Source organism: Leptonychotes weddellii, chromosome 12 (genome assembly GCF_054177405.1).
Source record: "Leptonychotes weddellii isolate Sample4059 chromosome 12, ASM5417740v2, whole genome shotgun sequence".
NCBI classification, from domain to species: Eukaryota; Metazoa; Chordata; class Mammalia; order Carnivora; family Phocidae; genus Leptonychotes; species Leptonychotes weddellii.
In genome coordinates, this window is record NC_138380.1 from 89784903 (window position 1) to 89795101 (window position 10199).

The 10199-nt window shown below is 45.6% G+C and overlaps 1 long non-coding RNA gene across 1 annotated transcript; it reads right to left on the reverse strand.

Moving 5' to 3' along the window:
- Window positions 1–2932: 2932 nt before the first annotated feature.
- Window positions 2933–10060, reverse strand: LOC145716431 (uncharacterized). Its single transcript, XR_014139057.1, has 3 exons — window positions 9709–10060; window positions 6333–6505; window positions 2933–3034 (listed from the first exon to the last, which is right to left on the reverse strand). It is a non-coding gene; the product is annotated as an uncharacterized LOC145716431 (long non-coding RNA).
- Between the last annotated feature and the right edge of the window lie 139 nt (window positions 10061–10199).

Below are 10199 nucleotides of genomic sequence, written 5' to 3' on the forward strand. Positions count from 1 at the left end.
TTTTTTTAAAGATTTTATTTATTTATTTGAGAGAGAGAATGAGATAGAAAGAGCATGAGAGTGGGGAGGGTCAGAGGGAGAAGCAGACTCCCCGCTGAGCAGGGATCCCGATGCGGGACTCGATCCCAGGACTCCAGGATCATGACCTGAGCCGAAGGCAGTCACTCAACCAACTGAGCCACCCAGGCGCCCTATATTGGCTATATATTCATATATTATGTATATAAAATATATATAATTGAAATCTCAAACAGAAATCAGTTCTCCTCAAATTGGTCTATATATTCAATGAAATCTCAATTGACATTCCAGTGGATTTTTTTGTGAAAATCGATAAACTGATTCCAAAATTCGTGTGCAAATGCAAAAGGCTGTAAATAACAAAGGCATTTTTTTTTAAGATTTTATTTATTTGCGAGAGAGAGAATGAGAGACAGAGAGCATGAGAGGGAGGAGGGTCAGAGGGAGAAGCAGGCTCCCCGCCGAGCAGGGAGCCCGATGCGGGACTCGATCCCGGGACTCCAGGATCATGACCTGAGCCGAAGGCAGTCGCTTAACCAACTGAGCCACCCAGGAGCCCAACAAAGGCATTTTCTGAAGAAGAAAAATAAAGCCAGAGCACCAGCTAGCAAGACTTTGATAAAGCTGCATTAATTCAAATATGATATGGAGGCAAAGATAGAAAAGTGTACCAGCGGAACAAATAGAGTCCAGAAACTGATGGACACACATTTGGCTAGTAATTTACAAATGTGTCATTGCAGCATGCCACCACAAATCAGCAAAAGATAAGCAACTCAATTAAAAATGGGCAAAGTTTTGTCCAGATCCTTCACCAAAAAAAAGGTAACCAAATGATTAATAGCATATGCTAAAGGATGCGACATTATTGATTAGCAGAAAATGTAAAATAAAACCATGAGATATTAAGGAGGGCATGTGTTGTAATGAGCACTGGGAGTTATATGCAAATAATGATTCACTGAACACTACATCACAAACTAATGATGTACTGTATGGTGACTAACATAACACAATAAAAAAATAAAAATAAAATAAAAACTGAATTTCCCATGCAAGAAAACGTATGCATCAGAATGAATAAAAAAAAATTTAAACCAGGACAATACCTCGTGTTGGAAGAATATAGATAAACTGGACTACTCATTAATTGCTGATGAAAATATAAATCAGAATAATCCTTCTGGAAAACAACTTAGCAGCATCCACCACTACTCTATCAGTGCAGCCCTATCTCTCAGAAAGTCCTGTGTTAGTTATATATTCAGCCAAAAATGCAGGAAATCACACACTAACAGACGTGTACAAGGATGCTTATAAAAGCTCTGCTCATTATAGCCCCAACCTGGAAACAACCCAAATGTTCATCAAAAATAGAATGGGAAAGTATAGTCTGCTGAATTCATACAATGGAAAGAATAAACCCAACACAACAACATGGGTGAATATAACAAACATTTCACTGAGAGAATGAAGACATAGAATTATGTACTTACCTTATGATCCCATTAATACTTCTTTCTACAGGAGGCAAGATAACATGGTGACATGATCAGAACAAAGGTAACATTTGAGGACCACATACGTGTCAGTATTTTGTGAATAAACAGCAAGCACCACTTAGGGTTTGCTATAATTACTACACAATTTCTTCAATAGAATGTTTATTACAAGTTTTTGAGAGCAATTCTTTTCCAACCCAGCGTTCTCTCTCCAGACAACCCAGCAATTCTAGTTAAAAATAGAAAATAAGGTAATAGTAAGAAAATAAGCTTGCAGAGTCTCAAAAATCTTTCTATTCTTCCCTGGAACCTCTGGAAAGCCATGAGAAAATGTGTTTGACAAAATGACAGCAGAAATGAGGGTCTGGCAAGCTTGCCTGTTAAGGACCAGACAGTAAATATCTTGGGCTTTGAGACCATATTGCCTCTCCTCAACACTCAACTCTACCGTTGTAGCCTCAAAGCATCCACAGACAACATACAAGCACAGAGATGGGCCTGTGCCCCAAACAAACTTTATTGACAAAAACAAGCAGGGGGCCACAGTTCTCTGACCCTTTGATTCATTCAAGAAAGAAGAGGGCAAAAGAGAAGAAATGGGAATATCAAGATAAGAGCAAAGAGAAACCCCAAGACAGAATCTGTGTAATAAATTCAGCCATCAACCAATGCATACTGGAGCAGGCCAGAGGCAAACAAGACAAGAAAATTAATAACTCCAGGAAAACAAGACTGAAGGGGAAGAAAAGTAATTATCCCCCCTCCCACCTTCCCTCCCGCTTTCTTTGCTGTTCATTTATTCAACAAATAGTTATAGTGCACATGCTAGTCTATGCCTCATGGATTCAGCAGTGAGTACGGATGAAGAGGTCCCGGCTTGCACCGACTGATGTTCTAGGGGGGACAGGGATGGCCAATGGAAAGGAAACAGACAGACAGACAGACAAGAGAAATTCCCACCGTGTTAAGGCTAGAAAGAGCTCTGTGCTCCTCTTGCCCAGAAGCCTCACCCCTACTGCTCTGTTCCAAAGCCCACTGTGAGGCAGAAGCACTCTGGACACAGATGTCCTCTCCCGGCCACTGCACTGAAACTTCCCACTCTGGAACTGACAAGGAGACATGCTGTCTTCTCCTGAGATGGAGAAAGAGCCTTCCCGAGTCCGCCCAGTGTGACCCAGACTAAGCAGGGACTCTGAAGGAGTTTGCTGAAGGCCAACTGTAAAGGCAGGGAAAGACAATCCAGTGTCTTCACTGGAAATGCTCCATCAGGCTGCTGGCCCCCACCCACTCGGAGGGCCGGCCCACCCACCACCACCACTGGGATCAGCGGGCTCCACTGTGCCTTGGAGTCAAGCCAAATCTAAATAGGCACGTGTGGACACCAGCAGAGAGCCCTGCTCAGGACACATTCCTGCAACGCACACAGCCCAGCCAGCTCCTCTTCACGGGCTTTCCTCCTCCACTGACAAAGAGGACCTGGGACCCTCCTGTCCCACCAAGTTCCTCAGAGCCTGAAAACAAACAGTACCACAATATCAACACACAATATCAGGAACTTTGTAATTTAGAACAGCTTAAATCTAGATTTTGAAAGGGGCTGGAGAGTATGGATTTAATGAAATATTTCACAAATTTGAGTCAGTTTTTCCAGATGCATTGTGGTGGGCATGTTGGCTTCCTCCAGTACCCTGTCTTCATTCCTCCCACCTCACACAGTTCTGACATTCCCAGCCATGCCCTGTGGGGCATCTTGGTCTCGCCCTCAATTCTAGGGCTCGCTCCACTGTTAGGTAACCTAGAGGAGTTAAGCAAGTCTTGGTAAGTCAAGATAGTTGGTAAGATACAGTTAGTTATGATGTCTTGAATTTCAGATCATTTTTATGTTTAACCAGACAACTCCGTGCAATGGATTGGAAACTCTATTACTATTTTATCCACAACAAAGTTTAAACTAAGCCCAGATTGGTTAAGAAACTTGGCTAATATCAAACACGTAGTGGTGTAAGTTAAAATAAAAGGTCTTCTACATTCTTGATTTTGGGCTATTTCCACCTCTCTAATATGAGTGGCATGAGATAGGCACCATGTTTCTTATCCTCAATGTCTTGCATGGTGCCTAAAACATAGTTGGCACTCAGTGAGTATTTCCAGAAAGGAAGGGAAGGAACAGAAGGAGGAAGGAAGGAGGGAAGGAAGGAAGGAAGGAGGGAAGGAAGGAAGGAGGGAAGGAAGGAAGGAAGGAAGGAGGGAGGGAAGAGGGGAGGGAGGAAAGGCAGTTAAAAAGTTGACATCGATTTATAGGGTAAATAGTGAATCCATGGTGATTTATCCTTTAAAAATGTCTTCTCTCCAAATAGATGAATAGATAAAGAAAATGTGGTGTATATATATATACAATGGAATGTTATTCAACAATAAAAACCATTGCCATTGGCAAGGATGTGGATGGAACTAGAGGGTATTCTGCTAAGTCAAATAAGTCAGAGAAAGACAAATACCATATGATTTCACTCCTATGTGGAATTGAAGAAACAAAACAAAGCAACAACAAGAAAAGGAGACAAATCAAAAAAAACAGACTCATAGAGAACACACTGAATAGAAGATGGGGATTAAGGGGTGGTCCTGTCATGATGAGCACTAGGTGATGTATGGAAGTGTTGAATCACTGTATTGTACACCTGACACTAATTACACTGTATGTTAACTATACTGGAATTAAGTTTAAAACTTAATAAGCATGTCTTCTCTCCATTTTCTCTCCTCCTTCCTTATTCTTTGACAGGTGAGCTTTATCAAGTTTAAAATCTGGCAACTATTGTCAATCAAATGCTACCTTGTCTTTTCCATCATCGTCTCCCCCACTAACACCCAGAGAAGCATCCAGTTTTGAAGGAGCTTGAAGTGTTTTATCCAAAGAAAATATCTGGAAGCAACTAGAATGTCTGTCATTTGAATCTCATTGATTATTATAATTTTTTAAGATTTATTGTATTTATTTATGAGAGAGAAAGAGAGAGAATGCGTGCATGGAGGGGAGGGGCACAGGGAGAGGGAGAGGGAGGATCCCAGCAGACTCTGCACTGAGCACACAGCCCCACGCAGAGCTCGATCTCACGACCCTGAGATCCTGACCTGAGCCGAAACCAAGAGTCGGACACTTAACTGACTGAGCCACCAAGGCACTCCTATAGTATTTTTAAGCATTTTTAAACTATGTATCATCTTGACCTTTCCCACTGTGCACCCCATTGACTGTAATTACCCACCCAAGCCACCTGTCTTCGTAGGGCTGACTGTTACATTGGGTGGTGGGTCGGGGTTTTGATATCTATTGTTGGTAAGATCTTTAGGTTGCTGTTTGTTTAGCTGTTTTTTTTTTTTTTTGAGAGAGAGAGCGTGCACGCGTGCACATGGGTGGGGGGGAGGGGCAAAAGGAGAGGGAGAGAGAGAATCTTAAGCAGGCTCCAAGCCCAGTGCAGAGCCCAACTCAGGGCTCAACCTCACAACACTGAGATCATGACCTGAGCTGAAACCAAGAGTCAGACACTTAACCAACTGAGCCTCCCAGGTGCCCCCCTCGTTGTTCTACTTTGACCCATGAAAACTCAGGGTTCTTTTTATAATATGAATGGCACCTGAATAAACCTGTATGGTCCTGTCTTCAGGAAGAGGGGTGCTGGGAAGGTGGTAGGAAGGCGTCTAGTGGGATGTCAGGATATGGAAATTGACCCCCTTCAATTGATTGTCCCAGGATCCTTGGAAAGGCTTCACGTAGCCCCAAGGAAACACCCAGCCAGATAGAAAGGCCAGATGGGGTGTGGATGAGGGCGGCAATGATGTGATTATAAGACTCATAACAAGGGGTGCCTGGGTGGCTCAGTCTGTTAAGCGTCTGACTCTTGGTTTTGGCTCAGTTCATGATCTCAGGGTTGGGATATGGAGCTCAGCATGGAATCTGCTTCTCCCCCTCCCTCTCCCTCTGCCCCTCCCCCCACCGGTGTGCTCAAATAAATAAATCTTTAAAAAAAAACTCATAACAAGCTGAGCTATTTGCTGCTTGATGATACCTGCTCTAAAAAATGCTGACTTCCTAGAGTTCAGTCTAAAAGCTCAACAAATAATTATGGTAGTCTTATTATGGGCCAAATAACAGGCTAAGAAATTTGCAAAATATCCCATTTAAGAACTCCTCAAAACACCAATGGCAAGAAGTAGGTATTTCCTCCCATTTTCCAGAGGAGGAGGCAAGGCTTGCAAAAGCTGAGGAATTTGCTGCACGTGACATAGCTAGGGAGGCATAGCTCCAGTTGAGAGAAAAGCATTGTAAGTATTGCTTATATTCATCCAAACACATTTGTGCATCATGTTACTAGAGGAGGCTCATCCAAAACAGAACATTCAGCTCTCATTCTATGAACTTATAGGGAAAGAAAGAAAGGAAAAAAAGAGAAAGAAAGACAAAAATTAAAAAAAAAGAACCACACACAACTTTTTCTTCTTTTTTCTTGGGTAACTTTTATAATGAAAACAAGACAAACCACTTTGCAGGACTTCAACTTGACATCAGTTGAGATAACACAGGCAGGCAGAGCCGTAAAATGTGAGCTAAAACAAGAGCCATAAAAGAGATCACACTCCCTATCCTGGCAATCGTGCTGTGGGGAACAGACCTCAGAAATGACCCCAAATCTATCTGCACGGGGATGTTTATGAGATATGATTTACAAGCTGGAATTGACAAACACACCCTGCCATGAGTTATGAACAGGCGCAGCATTTTCTAGTTGACAAAATGCATTCACACACCCCTTAATCTCTTTGGGCTGCTATCATGAAATACCACAGACCAGACCGAGTGGCTGATGCAACCAACATTTACTTCTCAGTCCTGGAGGCCAGGAGGTCCAGGGTGCTGGTGGACGTGACACTGGATGGGGGCCCGCTTCCTGGTTTGCTGATGGCAGCCTTCTGGTTGTCTCCTCAACTGGCAGAGAGAGAGAAAGAGAGACTCTGATAAGGGCACGAATCCCATCATGGGCTCCACCCTCATGACCTCATCGAACCCTAATTAACCTTCCAAAGGTCCCACCTCCAAACACAACACACTGGGGGTTAGGACCTTCAACATATGAGCTTCAGGAGGACACAAGCATTTGGTCCATAGCAACATCTCTGTGTCCTGATCCTCCCCAGGCCCCTGTCAGGTGTAGGTCAAGGATGAGCAACATCCCCTCCTGGTCTCAGACCAGAAGTGATACCACAATGAGGAAACGAGGTGGGGGGCGGGGAGGAGGGCAAGAGAAGCCAGGTGTATGGTGTGCTCATCTTGTTCCTGACTGTCTGAGGGGCTCTCTGAACCTTACATTATTGGGTGACTGCCGCCTGCCTCAGCACACTAGACCCACTTCTCAACATATGGTCTGGTGACATCTGGTGATTGTGGTTCAGTGTACTCCTTGGCATTTCAGGAATTTGTGTCTTTAACATTCTTCTCTTTGCCTGTGACACTCAGTGCCTGGTTAATTCCTTCTGGTACTTGAAAATGCACCCAGGTAACACCTTATCTGGAAAGCCTTCCCTGGAGGACATCCTCCCTTGGGTGTGGGAACTTATAGGGTTCCTGCTGTGCTGTGAGCTAACAGAGGCTGGTTCCCTGTTCCCCCCCACCCGCCTCCCAGTACCCAGGGATTTCAGCTCCCATGGGGCTCTGGGATCACACTCTATCTTGGATTTCCTCCCACTACATTGCCCCAGGGCTCCATCCTCTCTGCCCTTTTCTATCTTCCGGTATGCCCTTGGGCCCCTCACGTAGATTCATCATTTTATATACAACCTACCCTAATAGCTCCAGCCCAGAAATCTCCACGAGATCCCAGGATTCATAGCATCCCAGCGTCTAGTCAATTTCTACCCTCAAGATCAAAACCAAACTAATTTATGTGCCTCCAAATCTGTTTTTCTACAGTCAACCCCTCGTCATGTTAAGTGACAAGCTGACTATCCTAATTTCTCGAGCCCCAAACCTGGAAGGCAGGGAGGCAGAGTGTGTGTGTGTGTGGGGGGGGCGGTTTAAGCCCACAGGTGGCCTGGGTTTGAGTCCTGCTCTCCTGTAAGCTGGCTGGGAGACCTTGGACACCTTTCTGGAGAGCTGGAGTGAGCTGCATCCTCAGACTTGCGTAGGAGGAGGATAACGCTGGAGCCTTCCTCTTGGGGTTCTTTTGAGGATGTAATTAATTAATATTTGAGCACTGCTCAGAGAGCTGTCTGGCACCTAGGGGGCATATAAATAAATTCATGATTATTTTTACTGTGACGTCTCTCAGACCCTTGCTCTGTTAGTTTCCAGGGGCTGCTTCAAGAAATCAGCACAAATCTGGAGGCTTAAATACAGCAGACACACATTTGTCACCATTCTGAATGCCAGAAATCTGAAATCAAGCTGTAGGCAGGGCCACGCTCCCTCTGGAGGCTCTAATATGAAGCTTTTTTTTTTTAAATAAGATTTTATTTATTTATTTGACAGAACGAGAGAGAGAGAGCATGCACAAGCAGGGGGAGTGAGAGAAGGAGAAGCAGGCTCCCCACTGAGCAGGGAGCCCGATGTGGGGCTCGATCCCAGGACGCTGGGACAACAATCCAACCTGAAGGCAGATGCTTAACTGACTGAGCCACCCAGGTGCTCCCCTTTTTGGAGGATGTAGGGGAGAATCTTCCTCGCTTCTTCTGGCTTCTGGTGGCTCCTGCCATTCCTTGGCTTGTGGTGGCATCCCTCTGGTCCACACCAATGTCTTCATGTGACCCCCTCTGCTCTCTCTACCTGTGTGTCTCCTCTTTGCAACTCTTCCAAGAATGCTGGTCATTGGATTCAAGGCGTACCTGGATAATCCAAGATGAGCTCATCCTGAGATCCTTAACTTAACCACATTTACAAGCATCCTTTCCAAAATGAAGTCACATTCATAAATTCCAGGGATTAGGATGTGGACGTGTGTTTGGGGGAGGTGGGCTCATTTGACCCACTGCACCTGCAACAATCCCGCTAGGTCCTTCAGGATCTGCTGCCAAACTAAGACAATCCAGTTGAGCCCCTCACATGCAAAGGGGAATCCCAGGTCCTCATTCCTCCCAGCAGGTGTGCGTCTGGCCCCTGCAGCCTCTCCTCACTCGTGCCCCCTGCCTTGGCTTCTCCTCCCACCCATTGCTTTCCTTGGTGAACCTAAGAAACACCAGCAACATGCCCATCTCGGGGCTTTGCACTTTTTTCTATGATGATGAGCTTCCCCTGAGACCTGCCAGTGTCCCCCCTTGCTTCCTCTGGGCCACGGACCCAATGTCACTACACCCAAGAGAGGTGTTCCCTGACATCCTGTGTCATAGGATCTACCCTGGCTCTCCTTGCCTGCCTACCCTGATCTGTGTGTCTTCACGTATTTCTTAGCAGCTAACACAGCATTACTGAAGCACTTTACCCTCATTAGAAACTCGGTGAGGGCAGGGCGTTTATCACTTTATCCCAACACTTGCAAGAATCCCTCGCTCGTGGAAGGTGCTTAATCAGTTTTTGTGGAATGATTTCAATGAACACTCACATTTTCTCCTTGTCAACTTTGGACTCCCCAGTCCAGAATCACAACCATGGCACCCCAGCACCCTCAGTTCACCCACAGAGCCCCCAGAGCTGGTCTCCCCGACCTCCCATTCTCACCTGGTGACCCTGCTTATACTTCTTTGAGGGATGAGGTGATGCGGTTGCTTCCCCCGTGACTTGACCACCCTCCTTGCCCGGGGGCCCACACTCTCTGCCTGGCCCTCTGGGACCTTACGTGGCTGGTGTGTCCCCTGCCTTGCTGCTTGCTCACCCCATCCACTTCCAGATTCTCTGGGACTTGCCTTCTTTAATATTTCCCTCTTGATCAGGAATCATGGATACCTCCCTCTCAACTGGATCATATACAACTTCTAAACAACTCCTCTTTCAATCCCATGCTTCTTCCCTCCACCACCCACTCTTATTTACGACGACTCTTCTCGAAAGAAGTGTCTATACATGTTGTCTCTACCTCCTAATCAATCTTACATTTCCATTAACATACTGCAGAACGAGCTCCCACACCCCCCTCTTCACAAGGTCACCAGTGCCCTCCACTTTGCCAAATCCTTGTGGCCCCACCTCAGTGCTTACCTTACCTGGTCCTCAGCAGCTTTGGGGAGTTCACCCTCCTGCCGGGAGAGCTTCTCCCATGCCCTCCACGACGTCATGCTCACCAGCCTCTCCATCTGACCTTTTCCATGGCCCCTCTTCTCCTCCTTGGCTCTGACTACTGCAGTGGCCCAGGAATCCAGCCCAGCCATCCCTGAGGTCTCAATGTTGACCCTCAAAATCATTTCAAAAACTTCTTATGTGTTCTGTCTGGCAAGCTAAGTCTAATTCTATACCAAAGAAAAGCTCATAATCATGGTCTATGCACACGAGCATATCCTGTGGTCTGTAACTCTTTGGGGAAGGAACAGGAAGCCATGTATCGGAGGAAGTGTCCTCCCTGACACAAGAAAAGTGACTGAAACTTTCTGGGCCTTAGTTTTCTCAAGTGTGGGTTATCTTGAGGTTTTTTGTTGTTGTTGTGTTTTTTTTTTTTCTTTATTTTAGAGGGGTGGGCAGGGGAGGAACAGAGG